Source organism: Heterodontus francisci, chromosome 22 (genome assembly GCF_036365525.1).
Source record: "Heterodontus francisci isolate sHetFra1 chromosome 22, sHetFra1.hap1, whole genome shotgun sequence".
NCBI classification, from domain to species: Eukaryota; Metazoa; Chordata; class Chondrichthyes; order Heterodontiformes; family Heterodontidae; genus Heterodontus; species Heterodontus francisci.
This window is the reverse complement of record NC_090392.1, coordinates 69,321,028-69,344,525: the sequence shown is the minus strand read 5'-3', so window position 1 is coordinate 69,344,525 and position 23,498 is coordinate 69,321,028.

Below are 23,498 nucleotides of genomic sequence, written 5' to 3'. Positions count from 1 at the left end.
GGGAGGAAACCGGAGCACCTGGAGAAAACCCATGCAGTCACAGGGAGAACTTGCAAACACCGCACAGGCAGTACCCAGGTTCTGCTGTGTAATGCAAATGTACATTGTATGTAAAATGGAATGGCAAGGTTTGTGAGGCAACTCACTTTTTATATCAAAGCAATTTGATTTATTTTGCACTTTCTGGAATGTCAAATTGGAACTGGTTTGTAATGTATCTTTTTTTAAAACAGATTTTTATGAATAAAGTATATTTTTGGAAAAAAGTCTGATGTCCCTTTAATTGGGTGGAGTATACACTGGGTGCTAATTTGCTCTTGCTCATTTTGTGCTACTGTCCAAGACCCATTTTATCCCATGAGTCCTATAATCAGTTTGAGATGAACTCTCCACAGCACATTCTTTTTTATGATTCATTTTACGAACATGCAAAGAATGATAGACAGGAAAAAAAAAAGGAAAAGACTCTCTGGTCCATCCAGCCCATCCCACACAACTGCGATGCCCTGTATGTCACAATATGGACACGCCCAAATTTTCCATTGTAGATTATAATAAATGTCAACTATACTGATTTTCACAAACACAGTCCTAAAACTTAGCAGAATTTATCCAGCTATTTCAGATAGAATTTTATGCCCCCCACCGAGTGGGCTGGTGGGGCTGAAAAATTGAGTGGGAAGTGGGGGGGTGGGGTGCGGGGAAGCATTCTCGACGCCCTCCCGCCTCCACTGCAATTTTACACGAGGCGGTGAGAAACAGTCTGCCTGCCCCAGGCCAATCAAGGCCCTTAAGTGACCAATTAACTGTCACTTAAAGGCCTCCATCCACTGCCACTGGTATTTTACCCACAGCTGCCGGACAGCAAAGGCCCCAAGAAGGCCTTCTTGCAGGCTTGGGGGGGGGCAGCCTTCCTGATCAGGCACTCTGTGCCCCATGGAGGGCCACCCCCGAAGCACCAATGCACAACACAATTCATCCCCCACCCCTCCCAAAGCAACCCCCCTTGCCTCGCCGGGCCCGGCCAATTGTCCCTGGCGTGGCCCCACAGTTTCGGGGCCGTCCTTCCTCCTGCTTCTGATGGCTGGGTGTAGTCCCAGCAGTGGCCACCACTCCTGGTAGCGCTGCTGGGACTGAGAGCTGCCAGCCCACCGATTGGCCGGCAGCTTCATAAGGTGGGACTTGCTACCTCCAGGAGGTTGAAGTCCTGCCCAAGACCAATTAAGGGCCTGGGGAGTGGAAAATCCCGGCTTGGCTCCCCAGGCCCAGCGGAAGCGAGTTCGCCACCGACTTTTCCGCCGGTGGGTGGGGCCTCCCTCCCAATGTAAAATTCCAGCCCTTGTTTCTAATAGAAACTGTACATGCACTTGTTTGTGGTGAGGTGTGTCTTCCCCGAGTCTTATTTACTGCATGTATTCGTGTACAATTTCCTTATTTGTTATGTTTCTTCTCAGACCCCACTATTTTTAATGGACTACCTCACAAACAGACTAGTTCCTTCCATAGTTTCATTTTCAGTATATATAATAGATACAAATCTCAAATTTTCCCTTTTTTGTCTGAATAAGTCGGGGCTGTTCATACATTTTGAGGTTATAACACTAAACAGACAGTATTATGAGAAAGAAAAGAAAAATGTACACACAGTCTATCCATGATGATTATCCTTGGGTTTGGTCTTGAGTGACCTTTGTGAACAGATGCTGTGTGGCTGGGAGGAGGCCTGTGGGGACTATATTAAAATACAAATTTGTTAATCAGTACACCAGCAGAGAAAATAAACTCCCCTATTATCTGTAATTTTACAGGAAAATGTTTGAGTGCCTTCAAGGTTCCATACAAATGTTCAAAAAACTTTCAACACTCATTTCATTGTAACTGTATTCATGTGAATTTGTCAAGGCCCTTTGGGAGATTATTTATTAGATTTAGAAAAAACTTGCACCTTAATTATACTGGGAGGCTGTGTCCAATCCAGGCCCAATATATGCAGGGGATTAAGAGGTGCTCCGTATACCTACGAAACATTGCCAATGTGAAGCCAGGTCTGGTTACATCAAACTTGAGCTGGGACCCAGAATTTATAGCATAGACTGCACATCAGAAGTTGGATTATAGCCAGACTCAAAGTCAAACTGTTTTACAACATGCAAAATGATGAGATTTCTGCTTTAGGGTCTCATTTCTTGGCAATGGTCCAATATGTCTGGCCTAACCCACATCCAGTTGATTAAGTTCTTAAGTATAATCAGCAAAACGAACCCAAGATATATTAATGATAAGAAAAAAGACAAATTGACATTACATCTCATGATTTCTCTCAGAGAAATCTCAAAGATCTTTATTCAAAACAAATAATTTTAGTGCAGTGTAACCATTTTTCACACAGCATGATCCCACATTTTAGTCATACAATCAGCTGAAGTGACCCGCTCCTGGTGATTACAGATTCTCCTTCCAACACTCGGTCAGGTTTCTCCTTCACAACTGCGATGCTAGTCTGTCACGGCTGCAGTAAAGGTCTCCAATGTGTTCAATCTTTTATACCCCTTTTCAGGGGATGGACTCATTTTACTATATTGACAAGCCATTTCTTAAAATCACAATAACCAAATTATGCTCTGAGCTCTTTGTTTAAACCATAGTGTTTGAACCTGCCCAGAAATTTGTCCACCTTTCTTGAGCTTTCTTTCAGTAAATTTCCATCACTTTTAGGAAAGGGCTTTAAGACAAGTTCGACCAAATTTCAGCCACCAAAATGCTGTGCATGGGAACATAAGAACAAGAGTCGACCACTTCGTCCCTTGAGACTGTCCTGCCATTCAATGAGGTCATGGCTGATCTGCTAAGTTCATATACCTGCCTTTGCCCCATGTCCCTCAATACCTTGATAGATTTTTGTTAACCAATCTCAGATTTAAAATTATCAACTGATTGAGCATCAATTGCCCTTTGTGGAAGAGAGTTCCAAATTTCTAATATCCTTTGCATGAAGAAATGTTTCCTAATTTCACTCCTGAAAGGTTTGGCTCTATTTTTTTAAGACTATGCCCTCTAGTCCTAGATGCCCCAACCAGCAGAAATAGTTTCTCTATCTATCCCCTTAATATCTTGAAAGCTTTGATCACCCCTTAACCTTCTTTATTCCAGAGAATGCAACACAAGTTTGTGTAATCTTTATGCATCCTCCGTAATGAGAACTAGCAGGCATTTTAAGTGGTAACCAGCCCCTTAACAAGCCTTTGGGTGGCTGTCCCTCACATACGCTTCAACCCCTTTACCAAAATCCCATCTTCGACTAAACCAATGTTTCGGCTCAATTCCCCATCTTGACAACATCGGAGAGCCTTTAGCATCTGAATGATACTGCCAAAAATTGTTTCTCCAAGCTCTTTTCTGGAATTGTGGGAGTGGCATCTGTCGAATGCAACTTTGTTTTTAGAAATTGATGGTTAAAAGTTCATTAGCACCCATTTTCCAAGCATAGGGGTCACCCGTTCTTGTTGATACAGGCAGCACGCAAACTTTGGACGGCCTCCTCGTTTGAATTATTTCAGTGTGCAGTCTCACGTGACCTGCACTGCTGGATGGCTGCACTCTCTCAACAGGGAGCCTAACAGCGTGTAAGGACAGCATGTGTTCCAGCTAGCCTACGGCTCTTAGAGGCAGTCTGTCCCTCTTCAAGGGAAACTGCACTGAATGAAAGGAGGCTGCTGCTGATTGTCAGTGCTGCAACTGGAGAGAAGGGAAATGGAGCAGCAGCACTGAAAGATGGCTCCACAGTTCACAGACATGGCGCTCGCAACCTTAGACATGGAGGTGGACACTAAGAGAGATACCATGTTTCCATGGGGAGCCAAGATGTCTTCAAGGAACGTCCTCCAAAGGGAATGAGAACAGGTGGTCAGGGAGGCAAACTCCTGGAGTCTGGCCCTGAGGACCTTGCAAAGGCACCACAAGAAGTTTAACAGCCTCACGCGGGTGGTCGAGGCTAGTTAATGCATCTTCAAAGGAAACCTCATACCCTCTGGACCACTGATCTCTCGTGCTGCTCAATGCACTACACGCCCATCACTCAGCTATCAGCAGTAGCTAGCAGGGGTCAGACATGCCTTCAACCTTTGGACCCAATGGAGGAGATGGTGCAGTGCATCATGGGGCTGCCTGCAGCAGAGCTTGTAGCATCCAATATGCTGAGAGCATTTCGGATGAGGGTATGTTACACTGCCTTATGCCTCTTCTCAACTCACACCTCACTCTCATCCTTCTCTCTGGCATAATGTGCAAGTTGCAGATTGAGAGATCATGGACCTCTTACATTAAACACCACCCCCACCCCAACCCTCCTCTTCTGATTTTACACTTTCAGATAGCCAAGAACTGCCTCTTACCCAGTCACAGCTGCCCCTGGAGAAAGAGAGACCACTGATGACGAAGCATTTTCAGTTGATTTGACATACTCAGCCACCAGCTCTGATATTGGCAATACATGAACTTCAGAGGCCAATATGGAGTGGAGATCTACAAGTGGTGAGTCACTGGGAATGAGTGGGCTGTAGCCAGGTGGAAAAGATAGCTCGTGTGCCAGCTCACCTGAGGGAGGGTCCGCAGTTCAGTTATGCTTCAGGGGACTCAGATGAGGACTTCGATGGGCCAGCATCTTGTAAAGAAAAGAAGCAAATTGACAATTTGTAGCTTGACAATATTAACCATCTTGTCCTGCAACGAGCTGGAAACTCTGCTGATGGAAGAAATGCTTGTTTTTCAGTCCTTGAAAATTAAACTTCTGAGCAGTGGTAAGGCAATGAAACTAAACAAAGGCTATTGGAAAGCAACAGATAGTGCAGGCAAAGAGACATTGGTATTTGGATAGACCTTGGAGATTGTCCAACTTGGATAAAATGGGGCCTAGTGTTCATGCATTGATTCTACAAACATCTTTATCTGGAAGGCTGACTAAAAGGGGCTTCAAGTGATGGAAATTTACTGAAAGAAAGCTCAAGAAAGGTGGGCAAATGTCTGGGCAGGTTCAAACACTATGGTTTAAACAAAGAGCTCAGAACATAATTTGGTTATTGTGATTTTAAGAAATGGCTTGTCAATATAGTAAAATGGGTCCATCCCCTGAAAAGGAGTATAAAAGATTGAACACATTGGAGACCTTTACTGCAGCCATGATAGACTAGCATCGCAGTTGTGAAGGGGAAACCCGACCGAATGTCGGAAGGAGGATGTGTAATCACCAGGAGCTGGTCACTTCAGCTGATTGTATGACTAAAATTATTAGAAACATATTTGAGCATTCTGATGTCAGATATTGTGGAAGTATATATTTGCTTAGCATACAGTAACAAAGCAGTTGTGTTTTAAAAACATTTCCTTTCTCTTCTTCTCAACTCGTTAAATCTGTAACTCTTTTAAATCTGTAATCACGGGTACAAATAACTCATAACCCCATTAAGAACAACTTTTTGAGTGAGTTATCAATTTGCTCTCTTGCAATTTGTGGTCAATACACACTATAAGCCTGAGTCAGTGTTTTAAAATGAAAAGGTTTACATGGAGGGAAACGCTGATGAGGATGCACACCAACCTGCTTGGTGCATTGGCAGGCCTGCCAGACAGCTTCCTATTACTGTCAAGGAACATGGAGGAATCCTACTCCCATGTGACATAGGGCTTTGTACAGAATTTGGGAGCCTATCCTTTCCAGCATGGAAGTGGTGGCCAGTTGCATGACAGCATTCATGGCCCCAGCCATGACGCAGCGTCTAGTGGTCAATATCTCACCTCCACTGCAGCACAGGCGGAACAATGTCTCAGTGCTGCAGCGGAAGCTCAGACTGAGGTCATGGGATTCATGCTTGTCATGCAGACTCGGGCTGTTGCCATGATGGTTGCAGAGGTCAGAGCTCAGAAGGATAATGTAGGTTCTTGCAGCAGTCCAGCAATCTGTCTTCCAGCAGATTACTAGGACTGCTGAGGTGCTGCCCCGTGGAAGTGGCAATGGCATTGTGGAGCTCAAACTCTGCTGCCCTCTCTCAGGACGACAGGGTTCATGTTTGCACCACAGCTACACCGCCAGTGGCCTTGCTGTTGCCTCTCAACCAGCCAGTCCAGACTGATGTCACCAATGCCAAGGTGATGCAGTCCGAAGCTGGGCCCTCAAGGCCCAGAACTGGGTGAGGGCATCCTGCAAGGTCATCTTCAGTCTCCTACATGAAGCTGTTGTTGTGGAGCAGTCCACCACAAACTTGGAGCCATACTGTGACGTGTACTGGAGGGCTCCCCCCTAAGCAGAGCAGGCATCAGAACCATTGCTTCATCACACAGATAGACTGCTCCATGATGTTCTTGGTGGCTCCATGGCTCTCATTATATGGCCGCTGTCCTTGCGTGATAGGATGACGGAGGGTGTCATCAGCCACATGTACAGGGGAAAGCCTTTGTCCCCGAGCGGCTACCATCTGACTGTTTTTGGAGGCGCGAAGACAGCAGGAATAGCAGACTGCCTCAGAATGAAGGCACTATGGCTGCTGCCAGAATTGTGAGCATTCACTGGCATGATGGACTGTTCATGGTCGTACACCGAGCCCATTGATGGAATGGAAGCCCTTGTGCTTCCTGTACATCTCCCTGTTGACATGGGGGACTCACAGAACCACGTGTGTACAGTCACTGGCTCCCTGAACTATTGGGAATCCCACTATCTTAGTAAATCCACATTCCCACTCATCCTGTTTCTCCCTCCTTAGAGAATACACAATGTGATAGCCTCCCTTGCCATATAGGATCTCCATCACCTCCGAGATGCATCGATGGACGGCGTATCGGGAGATGTTGGATGTTTCACCTCCTCCCTGCCTGAAAAGATCTGGTCACAGATGTTTAATGCCACTGTGACCTTTAAGACTGCTGGCAGCGCCATCCTCACCCTGTTGAGAGGCTCAAGATCATTTTGAGTGTGGTGGCATAGTTCCGTAACTGCCTCCTTGGTGAACCCAAGTTGCCTCAGTCACTGCTCCTGGCTCAGATGGAGGTATGAGAAGTACTCCTGGAAAACCTGTGGTGGGTACAGCCTCCTGTGGAGACCCCTCTTCCTCCTCCTCTCTCTTTGCAGAGCTTCCCCCTCTCTGCAGCCTTCATTCCATTTGTTGGTCCTGTTCCAGACCCAGAGTCACTGCAAACCATAGCCTCTTACAAACTAGAGCTGATGAAATCCTCTGCCGTCCCTGGATGGATGCACTAGCACCAGTGGAGGGGGGTGTCCCTCACGCAGCTGAATGCATGTTCAACTGAGAGTGATCAGCACAGGCTGATAGACCTCCGCAATCCTAGTTTGAAAGGTGCGCATCAAATCAGCAGGAACAGCCAAATCTCGCCTCATGTTACCGACGCACACAGAGCATGCCGGTGCTACTGCCCTACCTAGCATGGGGCACCGAAACAGATGCTCCATTTTGTGCCTTCAGGGTTTCCATAGCACGGACATCAGTGGCGCTAAGGAATCCAATTTCGCAGCCTGAATGCTTTACTGGGTTGCTGCAAAGCATCTGGTGGGATATGTCTGCAGCAACTGTATAATGTGTAACAATACTCAACAGGGTCATAAAACGACACTGTTGCACAAATAATATAAATAATTCAGGCAATCTTTGAGACAAGAACAGGATAATAATAGATAGCTTGTGTAGATTTGACACTAGACGCTTTCAAGGCACACTGTGTACTCAAGGTGATTTATTGGACTATTGGCTTTTTAAGTAAGAGTGGATATTAGGTGAATTGGTTTAAAATGCCAAACCTCTCTCAAGCAAAGAGACTGACTACTAATAGTAGCTGTAAAATAATGGTAGAAAATGCATTGTTTGCAATCTATTACCTTGAAAGGACAACTAATTCCCAATGATGTACATGGGTGACCGAGCAAGTCACTTGTCTTTCCAACCAATGTCTCCTTTACTAGACTGAGCAATATACTGGCAGTTTTTGAAAATCAAGGATCGTGTTGGAATGTGTATTCTATTTTGTTGTTACAGGTTAACCCTTTGCAGTCAGATCCTCCTTCCCATTTGACAAGGTGAGGTCAGTCCAGCCACTTGACAAGGTAACTTGACTGACCTCACAAATGCCAACTCTTGCAAATTCATCACGACATGCGATTTCAAAATAAATTTGAGCCTCGCTTGTGATCTCACGAGAGAGCTCTTAAATCTCAGGATTTTGACAAGCAGATTTGAAACGCACCTTTCTGTAAATCCGCCTCCAATTTAAACCCTAATTCATGCTATCACCACCTCAAGGTTTAAATTCTCTGTCTCCTCGTCAACCTCTTTTCTACATCTCTTCACAAGGTTCAACTTATTTAAAGTCTGCAATCCCATCCTCACTTGTTCTCCCATCACCCATCTGGAAGTCCTCGCTGGGCCACGTGCACAATTCGGGCTTACTTCTCTGGTTCTGGAAGGCAGGAGAGAGGCTTTATCCGTCTCCCCCAGTTGTTGCCTGTAAGCATCTGTAGTCTTCAGGCTTAGTAGCTGCCACTAAGTTTTCCCTGGGACTTTGCTAGAGAGAGAGAGAGAGAGACACACACAGAGCGCGAGAGAGTGAGAGAGAGAGAGGAGAGATGTTCCTTCTTGGAGTTCAGTTACTGTTTTTCTTCTGAGGCACAATTCACAAACTCAGAGTTACACAGGCAGGTATGTCATGTGACCACCTCTGTTTGGAAACAGAAGTTTCTGGAAGGTTTTTTTTTGAAATTCAAAGTTCTTCAGACATCCTTGTTGGGGGCTGGTTTGGCTCTTTCAAATTCAATGGGTGTTGATGGCTGTTGACGAAAATATTGCCAAAACCACTCTAGTTATTCGAATCTGGAGCACCCCCATTGTTATGGCTAGACTGGGGCAATCACCTCTGTCTCCCAGCCAGCCTTTGGCTTCTCATATGTAAATTGTGTGTGGCCATTTTTGGCTGTTCAGTTCTGCTTTTGAAAAGTTATTTGTAATAATGTCCAGTAAAAAGGTCTCAAGCAGAGCTCCATACGACAATATTAATATTTTCCACTTGGCATGTAGGGTTTCTGTCACATGTATAGTGATACATAAACCATTGCAATTCTGCAGGACAGGCTGGATGAACCAGAGGATCTTTGCCTGTCAGTTGTTCAAGTGTTTGTATTAACTTAACTGTCACTGTCGTATTTTGACTAAATTTGATGCTGATAGTAGTGAGCCTACTGTGGATAAATGCATTTTAATATATTAATGCATTAAGCTGGGACACGTGGGTCAGCTTTCATTCTATAAGGCCGCAGCTGTTTCAGCCAATAGTGACGGTCGTGGGAGGGCAGATCTTACTTTAACATATGCAGGGATAACCAGCCAAATTTTTAATAAATATTTTTGTAAAGCATTTTCAGATGCAGTAATATAGTTTTTCTAAAGCGATTTGACCTGTTAGAGATCATTAAACCATTATTGGGTTTATAGCCCAACTGTTTTTATTGGTTTTATGTTTTAAAAAATCAACTCAATATTTTTATGCCAACTCTCTTGATTTTTAAGGGTTTGTCTCTTGATTTTTGAGATGGTGAGGTTGATTTTACTGTGATGTTACAATTGAGGTGGGAGCAATGCACTGTCAATTCTGTCCCATTACTCCAGAGGTCATATCATATTATTAAAGTTTTCTCAGCAACCAGAAATTATCCAAATTAAGCACTTTATTAACACCCCCCCCCCCCCCCCACAGAATAAAGCAGATCAAGCCAGGTATCTTTAAACAACAAATTAACTATTTATTAATAAACTAAATCTTAAACTCGATTGAAATAAACCTATGTCTAAAAGACTTTATAACTTCCTATTTCTCCTAACCTTCATGCACACACACATTCATTCAAAAATCAACAGTTAACTGGTTTTAAAAATGATGTTTTAAATTAGAGCTGTTGCTTAGGAATAAATAAATAACTGGGTTGTAAGTCTTTGTGGGTTACGTTCCCGTTTCGGTGAGGTTTCCCAGAGCTGAACAGTCAGATGCCACTCAAAGTATCTAGGCAAATTCGACGAACAGTCTATAATGGATAGGCATTCAAAGCACTTCAGTTGCAGCAGGCGTCACACAGTTCTTTCAACGAATATAGCAACAGGTCTATTTGGATTTTTAAATTGGCAGTCTATCTGTAGAAACTTTACTGAGAATTCCAGAACTCCCAGAAACACAAAAAGGCAATAGAAAGTCACTACTGAGGCAAAAACTTCTTAGAGATTGGAAGTAGAAAGGAATTTGCTACCTCCAACAATACAAAGATTTCCTTCACGGGGTTTTTTCCCTCCTTATGACACAGCCTATAGATCAATGTAAATTTTCATGCTAAGAGAGAGAGAGATCCTTCCTCCAGTGAGCATTCTTCGCTGGTCTCCAGATCAAACTGGTTCGAGCCAGTCTTTACCCACAGTCAACTGATACAATACAGCAGGTGGCCCCCTCTCTCCTGCTGTTGCCCAGGAAATAGGCTTGCCATGGCACACTGTGCCCAGAAAATCTAAAAGCTTCTCTCTGTCTTAAAGGTACACAGCCTCCCCTTTTTTTTTGTCCTCTATTTTAAAAACTAAGAACTACACTTCCCCAACAGTGACCTGTTAGGAAGTGCACTCAGTTCAGAAATGCTAACACCCTTATTCTGTCCTCCCTTTGTGTCCTAAATGATTTGGCTGAGACAAAACATAAAGAGGAAATTGAACAATGAATATCAGTTGGGGATTTTTACTTAAATTCCTCATTAAAGAGTCAAATGGGCTACCATTGTACCACTTAGGCCTCCCATTGCCTTTTCTTTGTAATAGTTGATCAGGCAGTCAAAGGAAGAAAATTAAGAGCATTTGCTTTGGTGAAGATGATTTTTTTTTCAAAGCACCAAAAAAAAAGATAAAATTGAAAGCAACAGAAATATTGGACTGGTGACATAATTTTAAAACACTGCCCTGTCACAGTCTCAGTCTCAGTTTTAAAATGAGGGGTCTGCCATTTAGAACTGAAATTAGGAAAACATTCTTCAAAGGGTTGTGGATTTTTGGAATTCTCTACCCAGAAAGCTGTGAATCCTCAGTTGTTGAAAATATTCAAGACAGATATCAATAGATTTTTGAATACTAAGGGAATTAGAAATATGGGGATAGTGCATGAAGGTGGAATTAAGATAGAAGATCAGCCATGATCATATTGAATGGTGGAGCAGGCCTGAAGGGCCGAATGGCCTACAGCTGCTCCAATGTTTCTATGAAGTTTGGATTTGAATTCTATTCAGAAAGAATATTGCTTCTACGTGATGGCCCCTGGGGATTTTTCTTTAAATTTGAATAATCTTAAACTAATTCTACAAGAAAAATCTACCATCTAAATTTGTAGCCTTACTAGGAGAGAAATAGGTGAATACAAATATTACACAAATATAATAATACTTATTGTGAGGTTATATTCAAGCATACTGTGCAGGAAGTTAAGCTTTGATTATAATTTACTTCCTGACTTGAAAGTGTTCAATACTGACACTGGTGTCCAATTAATACTAAATGAAGGCATATTAATTTATGCAACCGTACAAACCTTCACATATTTGGAAAGCTTAAGCTGAAAATTTCTTTGGAAGAGAAAAATCAAAATACTACTTCATCAACTCGTAACAATTTCCTAATGGAACAAGACCTAAAAATTCAACTTTCTGACACGGTGTATCAATCCGAAGGACTTTATAACAAAACAATCAAAACCTTAATCACCATGTGAAAACCTTTAAGGGCAGATACAAATAAATTATTCAGAACATTATAAAATGCTGCAGCTGCCTTATCAAAACATTCCTGTGCTTGCCTCCTTATTCCCAATAGCACAGAAGAAACATGTTATATAAAATTCTTGGCTTGGCCACATTCCCGATATTTGTTTCTGAAATGGACCACTAATAACATTATGGGCTTAGCTACAAAGTACAATTTCATCTTTCCAGTTGTTTGGCAGCTGGTTTGTTGAGTGACCCAGAGAGCAATCTTTATTTAAATCCGGATTTGTTTAAGAGTGTTTCCAGATTAGGCTAGTGAAGCATAAAAGTGAAAATGCTTGTAATGTGAGAACAGATTAGATTAGACACAGCACAAACACTGCAATCACATCTGAGGATTAACCACTGCATAAACCAGAAATCTGCATCAACATGTGCTGGCTGTGCAGTAAATGTAGGGAAAGTGGCTCCAGGATCAGGATGTTAAAAGACTTTTAATCCAATCAGTCATGTCAGATTTGGGAAGAAAGATACAGGAAAATTCATTTACTTCAGGAGGTTCCTTCACTGAACAGATGTTCAATATTGTTTCATAATGTTTAATGTCATACTTCAGATACTACTAGACTGTAGCTGGTATGCAGTCCCTGAGATTGTGCCTTTCCAGCTAGTTCTATGGATCTTTTTTAATCTCTTTCCCAGATTTAGAAATTTCACTAATATTGTGCCAGTCAAGCCTAAGAGACATTTTAGATCATCATCTCATCACTCTTTACCTTAGGGAACTTTATAGTCCCTGTTTACTTTGTTAAACCATCCTGTAAATTGTAATTTAAGGTCTGACTCGGTTTGAGAGATCTTTGTTTTTCCTTTATCTCTATTTTTTTCTCCCACAATGGCTGTTATGTGAATGACTTCGTCAGACTGCATTAAAAGAAGAGGCTAATGTGGAGAAGGAGATGAGAAAGATGAACTCAAAGCTGAAAGCATGGCTTCATAAGTAGGTGTTTAAGAGGCTTTTGAAGGGAGATGGGTAGCAGGACAGCGATTTTGAGAGAGTTTCAAAAAGTATGATGACTGCAACATCGACCATCAGTGGTGGAGTGGAAGTAGCAGCAAAGTAATCTAAAGCCAGAAAAGGGAAGGAACAGGTTGGGCTGCATGTCTAGAGAAGGCTACTTGGATGAGTTGAGACAAGCTCATGGAGGAAATTGATGAGGAATGACACAAGGGTACGTCATTTCATGAAATTATTTGATTTTTCAATTTATTCCTCACAAAAGTCTTCAGGAGCATTTCCTTATGTCAGTAGGAGGATCAGAAAAAATTTGTAGGATGAAGTGGGGATAAAGTGTTATAAGTGAAGCTATTTCATGGCCAATGAATCAATATATTTCCAATTGTTAACTTTATTATTTATTCATTCACGGGATGATAGCAGGACTGGAAAGGCCAGCCTTTGTTGCCCATCCCGAGCTGCCCTTGAAAGGTTGGTGCAGCGCCTTCTAGAACCATTGCTGTTCAGCTGGAAAAGGCACTCCCACAGTCTGTTTAGTAAGGGATGCCAGTGATTGTAGTGGATTTGTCATTTTTTTCTGACTTTTCTTACGGAAGTATTTACCATGTATTATAGATAGCCATGACATATAGCACTCTCTGCTTATTTGTCCATGGAGCCAAGAAAGGAGAATTTAGAGAATTAAACATTTTACCACATCAAGCTTTCCAAAGTCAGGTTCACTTTTAATTCACTGCAATGCAGCACTGCCTTAAATTACTCTAGTGGCAAGTTAGTGTTAAGTTCATCTTTTCCTCTTCCAAATCTGATCAAGCGATGAAAGTTCCTTCCTGGGTTTTTCAGTCCTACTCCCAGTTAAAGAATAAAGCCCTGAGGTGTCCATAATCTGGCATTAAATGAGCAGTTTCATTCTCATGGCCTGAAGATACTATGAGGGATGGAAAAGTCACATTAATACAGCCATGAGTTCCCTTCATGGGACCTGGATCAAAGCATAGAGTTAATGGAATATGAGAATATTAACTGTACTGTAATTAACCTACACCATGCTAACCTAGGACTATATTGACAGTGCAAAAATTACTTAATCCAGATGAAATGTAAAGTATAGCACTTCTGATACAAGAATAAAATTCCAAACCACCAATACATTTCCCATTGAATCTTATTATATAACATAATCCATCTAAAAAGTTCAGTACCCAAAAGTGCATTTGCTCTAATCATTCATTTCCCCACTGCTCAACACACTACCTAACTTCACTTAGACAGTCACATTTGTTACATCTTGCACATTAAAATGTCATAAAAGATCATCTTTGTTAAGTTTTCATTACATAGTATTAAAGTATTTTGTACCCTTTCAAAAGAATCAGTTGCTGAGTGAACTAAACAGCCCCAAGTACAAATATCGTAAATTTTCCTCTGAATACATACAGCAAATTGCAATCCTGATACATCAGCATTTTGCAGCATTAAGCTGCCCTTTACAATGGTGACACTTTCTATTTCATTTCCATTTTCTTGCTTTCCCTGATACTTCCCAATCTTGTATTCTTTGCTTTTAACTCACACTTTTTCAATATTTAAAGGAAAAATATTCAGATGAAAAAGAGAGTTTGACTAAAAATCGAAAATTTTACAACACCTTTAGAAAAGAGTAGCAACAAGTATGCAGATGGTTGGCAGGCAACTAAAGCTGTACAAGCATACAAAGGCCGGTTGAAAAATGGTCATCACTTAAAATTGCACAATGTACTTTGTCCCATTGTAAACTGGTTTGAACTTTTCTTAAAATTTCAGAGTATTATCAACATATGCACCACACATGATCGGCTACAATCTGCTTTGCAGAATCACATAAAAGATTACCTAATTGCATGTGAGCAAATAATACAGCTAATGTTTAAGAGGAGGGAATAGCAATGGATAAGTTCTGCAGGTTTGACATCAGGCCAGCAAAAAGAACACTAAATGCTTAAGACAAGGTGATTTATTGGAGAATTGGCTTTTTAAGTAAGAGTGGTTATTAGGTGAATTGTTTTAAAGTGTCAACCCTCATTTGATCAACAAAAATCGACAACTGAAGATATCTGTAAAACATTGTGAAAAGAGAGGAATTTTGTGCAACTTTATATAATGAACTGTGCCATGTAGGGGATTCCAAATGGTCTGAACAAAAAGGCAAAATGCTTTAACCAGTGCTTTAATACTTAACACTTACAGTCAAGTTGTTCTGAACTTATTTACAATTTTTTGCAATCCAGGGTTCAACAAAAATGAATAACTTTAATTTTAAAATATGCTAATTGTTTGTTCAAGAGGGCAGCTCACCACCACCTTCTCAAGTCAATAAATGCTAGCGACACCCACATCTCAAAGTAAAAAAAGCAGTTCAGCTTCTGTGAGTTGACTTATTAAGTCTGCCTCCAACTGATTGGCTAATTGATACATTGTGGTGTTGTCAGGTACTGATTGTTAAGGGAACAGTGGCGTAGTGGTAGTGGACTTGCAATCCAGAGGCCTGGACAAATCCTCTGGTGACACAAGTTCAAAGCCCAGCGTGGCAGCTGGTGAAATTTAAATTCAATTAATTAATTACTCTGGAAATAAAAAGGTAGTCTCAGTAATGATGACCCTGAAACCACTGCATTGTCGTAAAAACCCATCTGGCTCACTAATGTTCTTACCCAGCTGGGCCTAAACCTGACTCCAGACCCACAGCAGTGTGGTTGCCTCTTAACTGAAATGACGGAGCAAGCCATTCAGTTGCATCAAAATGCTACTGAAAAGTCAAAAAATAATAAAACCAAACATACAACCTGGCATTGGAAACAAAGACTCTGCAAAGTCCTCTTCATTAACATCTGGGGACTTATGCCAAAATTGGGAGAGTTGTCCTACAGACTAGTCAAGCAACAGTCTGACAGTCATATTCACCAAATCATACCTTACAATGTCCCAGACTCCTCCATCACCAGCCCTGGGCATGTCCTGTCCCACTAGCAGGACAGACCAGCCAGAGGTGGTGGCACAGCGGTATACAATCAGGAGTGACTGGCTCGGGGAGTCCTCAACACTGATCCTGGCCCCCATGAAGTCTCATGGCATTAGGTTAAACTTCGGTGTTATGAAAGTGCTTCCATTGTGGAGATGGATTTGTTGGAGGACTGAAGTGATTCCATGGATGCTGGACTTGTTTTTTTTTTAATAAAAGAGTCACTGGAAGGACTCTATTTAAAAACAAAATTTACTAGATGTCACATGTCTTCAGCTAAGTAAACAACAGCTGCCTTCTGACTATGGGAGTTTATAAGTGACATGCCAAGATTTATGGTGCCCAAGAGTGGGTTTCATTTTTGAATACAGTTTTGAGTCGGTTAGTTTTCTAGTCTGTTGAAAGAAACACCCAGCTTATCTTTTTTCCACATCTGAGAAAACCTGCAAAAGAAAATCCAGTGTGTGATAGCTCTAATGCTTGATGCCATATTTCTCCTGGGAAGCTTTTGGAAGACTTCCTCTTGGCATCTCCTGAATTAACAGCAACTGAAAAGATCCCAGTGACCCGTCTATGTGTACACTGACACCAGACTGTATGGCATCTTCTTTTTTCTTTCTTTTCTTTTGGGCCTCCTTATCTCGAGAGACAATGGATACGCGCATGGAGGTGCTCAGTGGATTGTGAAGCAGCGCCTGGAGTGGCTATAAAGGCCAATTCTAGAGTGACAGGCTTTTCCACAGGTGCTGCAGAGAAATTTGTTTGTTGGGGCTGTTGCACAGTTGGCTCTCCCCTTGCGCCTCTGTCTTTTTTCCTGCCAACTACTAAGTCTCTTCGACTCACCACAATTTAGCCCTGTCTTTATGGCTGCCCGCCAGCTCTGGCGAACGCTGGCAACTGACTCCCACGACTTGTGATCAATGTCACAGGATTTCATGTCGCGTTTGCAGACGTCTTTAAAACGGAGACATGGACGGCCGGTGGGTCTGATACCAGTGGCGAGCTCGCTGTACAATGTGTCTTTGGGGATCCTGCCATCTTCCATGCGGCTCACATGGCCAAGCCATCTCAAGCGCCGCTGACTCAGTAGTGTGTATAAGCTGGGGATGTTGGCCGCCTCGAGGACTTCTGTGTTGGAGATACGGTCCTGCCACCTGATGCCAAGTATTCTCCGGAGGCAGCGAAGATGGAATGAATTGAGACGTCGCTCTTGGCTGACATACGTTGTCCAGGCCTCGCTGCCATAGAGCAAGGTACTGAGGACACAGGCCTGATACACTCGGACTTTTGCGTTCCGTGTCAGTGCGTCATTTTCCCACACTCTCTTGGCCAGTCTGGACATAGCAGTGGAAGCCTTTCCCATGCGCTTGTTGATTTCTGCATCTAGAGACAGGTTACTGGTGATAGTTGAGCCTAGGTAGGTGAACTCTTGAACCACTTCCAGAGCATGGTCGCCAATATTGATGGATGGAGCATTTCTGACATCCTGCCCCATGATGTTTGTTTTCTTGAGGCTGATGGTTAGGCCAAATTCATTGCAGGCAGCCGCAAACCTGTCGATGAGACTCTGCAGGCACTCTTCAGTGTGAGATGTTAAAGCAGCATCGTCAGCAAAGAGGAGTTCCCTGATGAGGACTTTCCGTACTTTGGACTTCGCTGTTAGACGGGCAAGGTTGAACAACCTGCCCCCGATCTTGTGTGGAGGAAAATTCCTTCTTCAGAGGACTTGAACGCATGTGAAAGCAGCAGGGAGAAGAAAATCCCAAAAAGTGTGGGTGTGAGAACACAGCCCTGTTTCACGTCACTCAGGATAGGAAAGGGCTCTGAGGAGGAGCCTCTACAGCATAACATATCTTATCCTTTTTCTCCAAGAATTAACACGTTTGGTCAAAACATCTTTATTTTTTCCTTAACGTGTGTGTGTGTGTGTGTGTGTGTGTGTGTGTGTGTGTGTGTGTGTGTGTGTGTGTGTGTGTGTGTGTGTGGTGTTTAGAAGGGAATATATATTTACTGTCATATTTAAAACTGTGTATTGAAGCTTTTCATCTTGATTGACTAAGTCTTGTTTTATAATAAATTAATACTTTTGTTGTTTATTAAAGAAACCTGGTTGGTGGACTTTATTCTGAAATTAAAAGTAGAGTATATAATTGGCCGTATCGGTCACTGGGTAAACATTTAAATATATGTTGTGGAGAAGTGGAACTAAAGACAGTGCACTCCTCCATCCTCGGTCGTAACATGGGTAAGAAACCTCCTTGTGGTTACTACCTACTGCCCTCCCTCAGCTGATGAATCAGTGCTCCTCCATGTTGAGCATCACTTGAAAGAAGCACTGAGGGTACCGAGGACACAGAATGTACTTTGGGTGGGGCACTTCAATGCCCATCACCAAGAGTGGCTCAGCAGCACCACTACTGATTGAGCTCGTCTAGTCTTGAAGGATATATCGGCCAGACTGGGCCTGTGGCAGGTAGTGAGAGAAGCAAGAAGAGAGTGAAAAAGAACTACTTGTCCTCACCCTCACCAATCTAACTGTCGCAGATGCATCTGTCCATGACTGTATTGGTAGGAATGACGACTGCAAAGTCCTTGCAGAGACCAAGTCCCATCTTCACATTGAGGATACGGTCGACCGTGTTGTGTGGCACTACTACCATGCTAAATGGGATAGATTCAGAACAGATAGAGCAGCATCCATGAGGTGTTGGGGACCATCAGCAGCACAATCATTCAACCATCATTCAACCACAATCTGAATCCTCTTGACCCGGCATATCCCTCACTGTACCATTACTATCAAGCCAGGTGATCAACCCTGATTCAATGAGGAATGCAGAAGAGCAGGCCATGAGCATCATCAAGCATACCTAAAAATATGAGGGACTAACCTGGTGAACCTACAACACAGGACTACATGCATGCTTAACAGCAGAAGCAGCATATTTTTTAGATTAGAGATACAGCACTGAAACAGGCCCTTCGGCCCACCGAGTCTGTGCTGACCATCAACCACCCATTTATACTAATCCTACATTAATCCCATATTCTTACCAAACATCCCCACCTGTCCCTGTATTTCCCTATACTAGTGACAATTTATAATGGCCAATTTACCTACCAACCTGCAAGTCTTTTGGCTTGTGGGAGGAAACCGGAGTACCCGGAGAAAACCCATGCAGACACAGGGAGAACTTGCAAACTCCACACAGGCAGTACCCAGAATCGAACCCGGGTCCCTAGAGCTGTGAGGCTGCAGTGCTAACCACTGCGCCACTGTGCCGCCCTATATGATAGACAGAGCTAAGTGATCCCAACAGATCTGATCAAAGCTCTGCAGTTCTGCCACATCCAGTCATGAATGGTGGTGGACAATTAAACAAGTAACTACATGGACAAAAGAGCTGAATTCCAGAGGTGAAGTGAGAGTGACTGCCTTTGACATCAAGGCAGCATTTGATCGAGTATGGCATCAAGGAGCCCTAGCAAAATTCAAGTCAATGGGAATTAGGGGGAAAACTCTCTACTGGCTGGAGCCATACCTAGCACAAAGAAAATGGTTATGGTTGTTGGAGGCCAATCATCTCAACCCCAGGACATTGCTGCAGGTGTTCTTCAGGGTGGTGTCCTAGGCCCAGCCATCTTCAGCTGCTTCATCAATGACCTTTCCTCCATGATTAGGCCAGAAGTGGGGACGTTTGCTGAGGATTGCATAGTGTTCAGGACCACTCGTAACTTCTCATATACTGAAGCAGTCTGTTTCCGCATGCAGAAAGACCTGGATAACATTCAGACTTGGGCTGATAAGCAGCAAGTAATTAACCTCCTGACTCACCAAACCTTATCCACCATCTACAGGGCACAAATCAGGAGTGTGATGAAATACTCTTCACTTGCCTGGGGTGAGTGCAGCTCCAAGAACGCTCCAAGAACATTCAAGAAGCTTGATACCATTCGGACAAAGCAGCCTGCTTGATTGGCACTCCATCTACCACCTTAACCATTCACTCCCTCCACCACCAGTGCACAGTGGCTGCAGTGTGTGCCATCTACAAGATGCACTGCAGCAACTCACTAAGGCTCCTTCGACAGCATCTTCTAAACCCACGACCTCTACCAACTGGAAGGACAAGGGCAGCAGACGCATGGGAAAAGCACCATTTGCAAGTTCCCCTCCAAGCCACACACCATCCTGACTTGGAACTACATCACCATTCCTGCAGTGTAGCTAGGTCATAACCCTGGAACTCACTTTCAAACTGTGCTGTTTAGGGATAGGCAATAAAATGCTGGCCTTTCCAGTGATGCTCACATCCCATGAAAGATGAAAAAAAAACACCTTTCTTACTGGAAGAAAAACTTTGCACGGTGCTATAAAAGTGCTTCTATTTTTAATTTTTTTTGAGGACTCGTGGTTGAAGATTGTAGAAATGGATTCCTTTGGAGGACTGAAATGTTTCCATAAATGCTGGACTTTGTTTTTTTTTTAAAAAAGGTCACCAGAAAGACTTTGGGACTCGAGCTTTGTGTTTAAAAATAACACTAACTGGAAGTCACATGTAAACGGCAGGTGCCTTCTGATTATGGGATTTGTGACATGTCAAAATTTATAGTGGTCAAGCGTTGGTTTCATTTTGAATACCCTTTTCAGTCAATTGGGATTACAGCCTGCTGAGAGAGACCCAGCTCATCTTTTCTCCACTTCTCTGCGAAACCATGCAATATCCAGTGTGTGATTGCTGAAACGCCTGATGCCGAATTTCTCCTGGAAAACCTGCCAGACTAATCCTTCATGTCACCTGAAGAAAACTGCTCCAAAAGATCCCAGTGACATCTGTCTACTCGTATTTGAGATGCCAGAATAAAAGGGACAACTGATATCATTCCATATCCTCTCCTTTTCCTTCAAGAATTAACAAGTTTTTTTTTGTAAAAAGATCTTTGCAGAGAAAACTTCTTTTTGGAGAAGTGGAATTAGTGAAAGATAATGCACTCCTCCCCTCTCAGTCGTAACAACAGCTAGAAAAACTACAAATATGGTTTAAACATAAGAACATAAGGAATGGGAGGAGTAATCCATATGGCTCCTTGAGCCTGCCCTGCCATTCAATAAGTTCATGGCTGATCTTCAACCTTAACTCTATCTTCCCACCTTAACCCATATCCCTCAATTTCCTTAATGTCTAAAAATCCAACGATCTCATTCTTGAATACGCTCAGTGATTGAGCATCAATGGCCTTCTGGGGTAGACAATTTCAAAGACTAAAGAAGAAAGTTCTCTTCCTCTCAGTCTTAAATTGCCTGAGGGGATGACCTCTAGTTCTGGACCCTCCAACCAGGGGAAGCAACCTCTCATCATCTACCATGTCAAGCCCTCTCAGAATTTCATATTGTTCAATGAGATCACCTCTCTCTCTTCTAAACTGCATTCTACTCAATCAGCCTGCAGGACAATGCTGCAGGAGTTCCCCAGCGCAATGCCCGAGGCCCAACCATCTTCAACTGCTTTATCAATGACCTTCCCTCCAACATAAGGTTAGGAGTGGGGACGTTCCGTGATGATTGCACAGTGTTCAGGACTACTTGCAACTCCTCAGATACTGAAGCTGTCTGTGCTTGCACGCAACAAAACCTGGACAGCATTCAGGCTTGGGCTGATAAGTAGCAAGTGACATCTGTGTCACACAAGTGCCAGGCAATGACCACCTCCAATAAGAAAAAAAATCATATCAGCTCCACTTGACATTTAATGGCATTACCATCACCAAGACCCCACCAACAACATCCTGGGGGGTCTCCATTACCAGAAATGTAAACATTCTAATTACAAGAGGTCAGAGGCTGGGTATTCTGCAGCAAGTGACTCACCTCCTGACTCTGCAAAGCCATTTCACCATCTATAAGACGCAAGTCAGGAATGTGATTGAATACATTCCAATTGGCTGGATGTGTGCAGCTCCAAGAGCACTCAAGATGCTCGATAACATCCAGGACAAAGCAGCCCACTTGATGGAAAACCCTACCATCACCTTAAACATTCTCTTCCTCCACCACAGGTGCACAGTGGCTACAGTGTGTACCACCTACAGGATGCACTGCAGCAACTCACCAAAGCTTCTTCAACAGCACCTCGCAAACCCACAATCTCTACCACCTAGAAGGACAAATGTAGCAGGCACAGTACCATCTCCAAGTTCCCCTTCAAGTCAAACCATCCTGACTTGGAAATATATCACCATTCCTTCATCGTTACTGGGTAACTAAGTAACCTCTCCCCATAGGACAAACCTCTCCTCCCAGCAATCAATCCAGTAAACCTTCACTGCACCCTTCCAAGTATATTCTTCCTTAGGTAAGGAAAGTGCGAATTTTGCCATTGACTTCCCTTTCAAACAGTTGCAGTTATGATATATTGTAAATAATTTATTTCTCTGCCCAATTCTTTGAAGATTTTTGTTTAAACAGCAATGACACCATCCAGACTTAGCTTGGAGTAGTTGCTCAATACTGTGAGGGAAATTATATACTCAGTTAAAGACCATAGTTAATGACTGTATCAGTTATAATTAATGCATCTACTTTACACTGTTCAGGCTACATAACCTCACCAATCTGGGACTCCTGGTGGGATCATTAACATTCATTGCTTAGAAAAGTATACTTGGAAAGAAATGAAAGAATTAAAATAAATAGCATGTTATTGTCGATTGTAATTGCACTTGATTTTATAAGGCTCTCTCTTTAAAGAATAATCCATTACTACCCTGTTGAACAGAAATAACAGCAAAACAATATGTTTCATATCATCTGATAGCCTTCTTAATTTGCATGGACCCCATACTGTTTACAATTAAAATCCCCTGTTCACCTCCTTAAGTCAAAACTGTTGTTTCTTTTAATTAACTTAACCCATGCACTGACTTTTAAAATAAAATGAGATGCAAAATTAAAATTGCAAATGATAATATTGTATTTCCCACGGCTGTTTATTTGTAACCATGTTTCTTTGCACTGCTCCAATGTAGCTGACAAAAAATGCAACTAAAATCTTTTAGTTGATTAATGCAAATTAAAGTATGCACAGACCAATACATGGTGGGAGGAGATGAAACAGATAAATTCACTTGTGGAGCTGACGCCACACTGTGTTGTGATGTTGGGTTTGTAATTTTTCTTTAAACAAACTGCTTACCAAAGCATATCTTCTACGTAAAGCACACCCCAAACAGCTGTAGGAGAAAAGCAAATGCTGCATATATTTGATATAAAGTAGAAACATAAGAGTTCAGGAACATGCTTTCAAATCATTACAGATAAACAATGGGAAGCTTCTGTTTGTAGTTACAATCGTACATCTTAAAAAAAAAGACAGTCTGACAATGCACAGGTCTTCGATACACAACTGATTTGCATTCATTGTCAATACCATCATGCAGCTGCAGCAAAACTGATCCTATATGTTCTTATGACCCATTTTATTGGTGCTGAACGAGACAAAGATAAATCTTGCACTGAACAATATTGAGTGATAATTTCATTGTGAATCTGAACCTCATAGTAAGATCACATGGTTTTGAGCCAACTATAAGCAAGACCAAATGCAATTAAATCAATTCTCCCAGGCTATTACACCAACAAGAAATTCTGGAAATACTCAGCAGGTCTGGCAGCATCTGTGGAGAGAGAAGCAGAGTTCACGTTT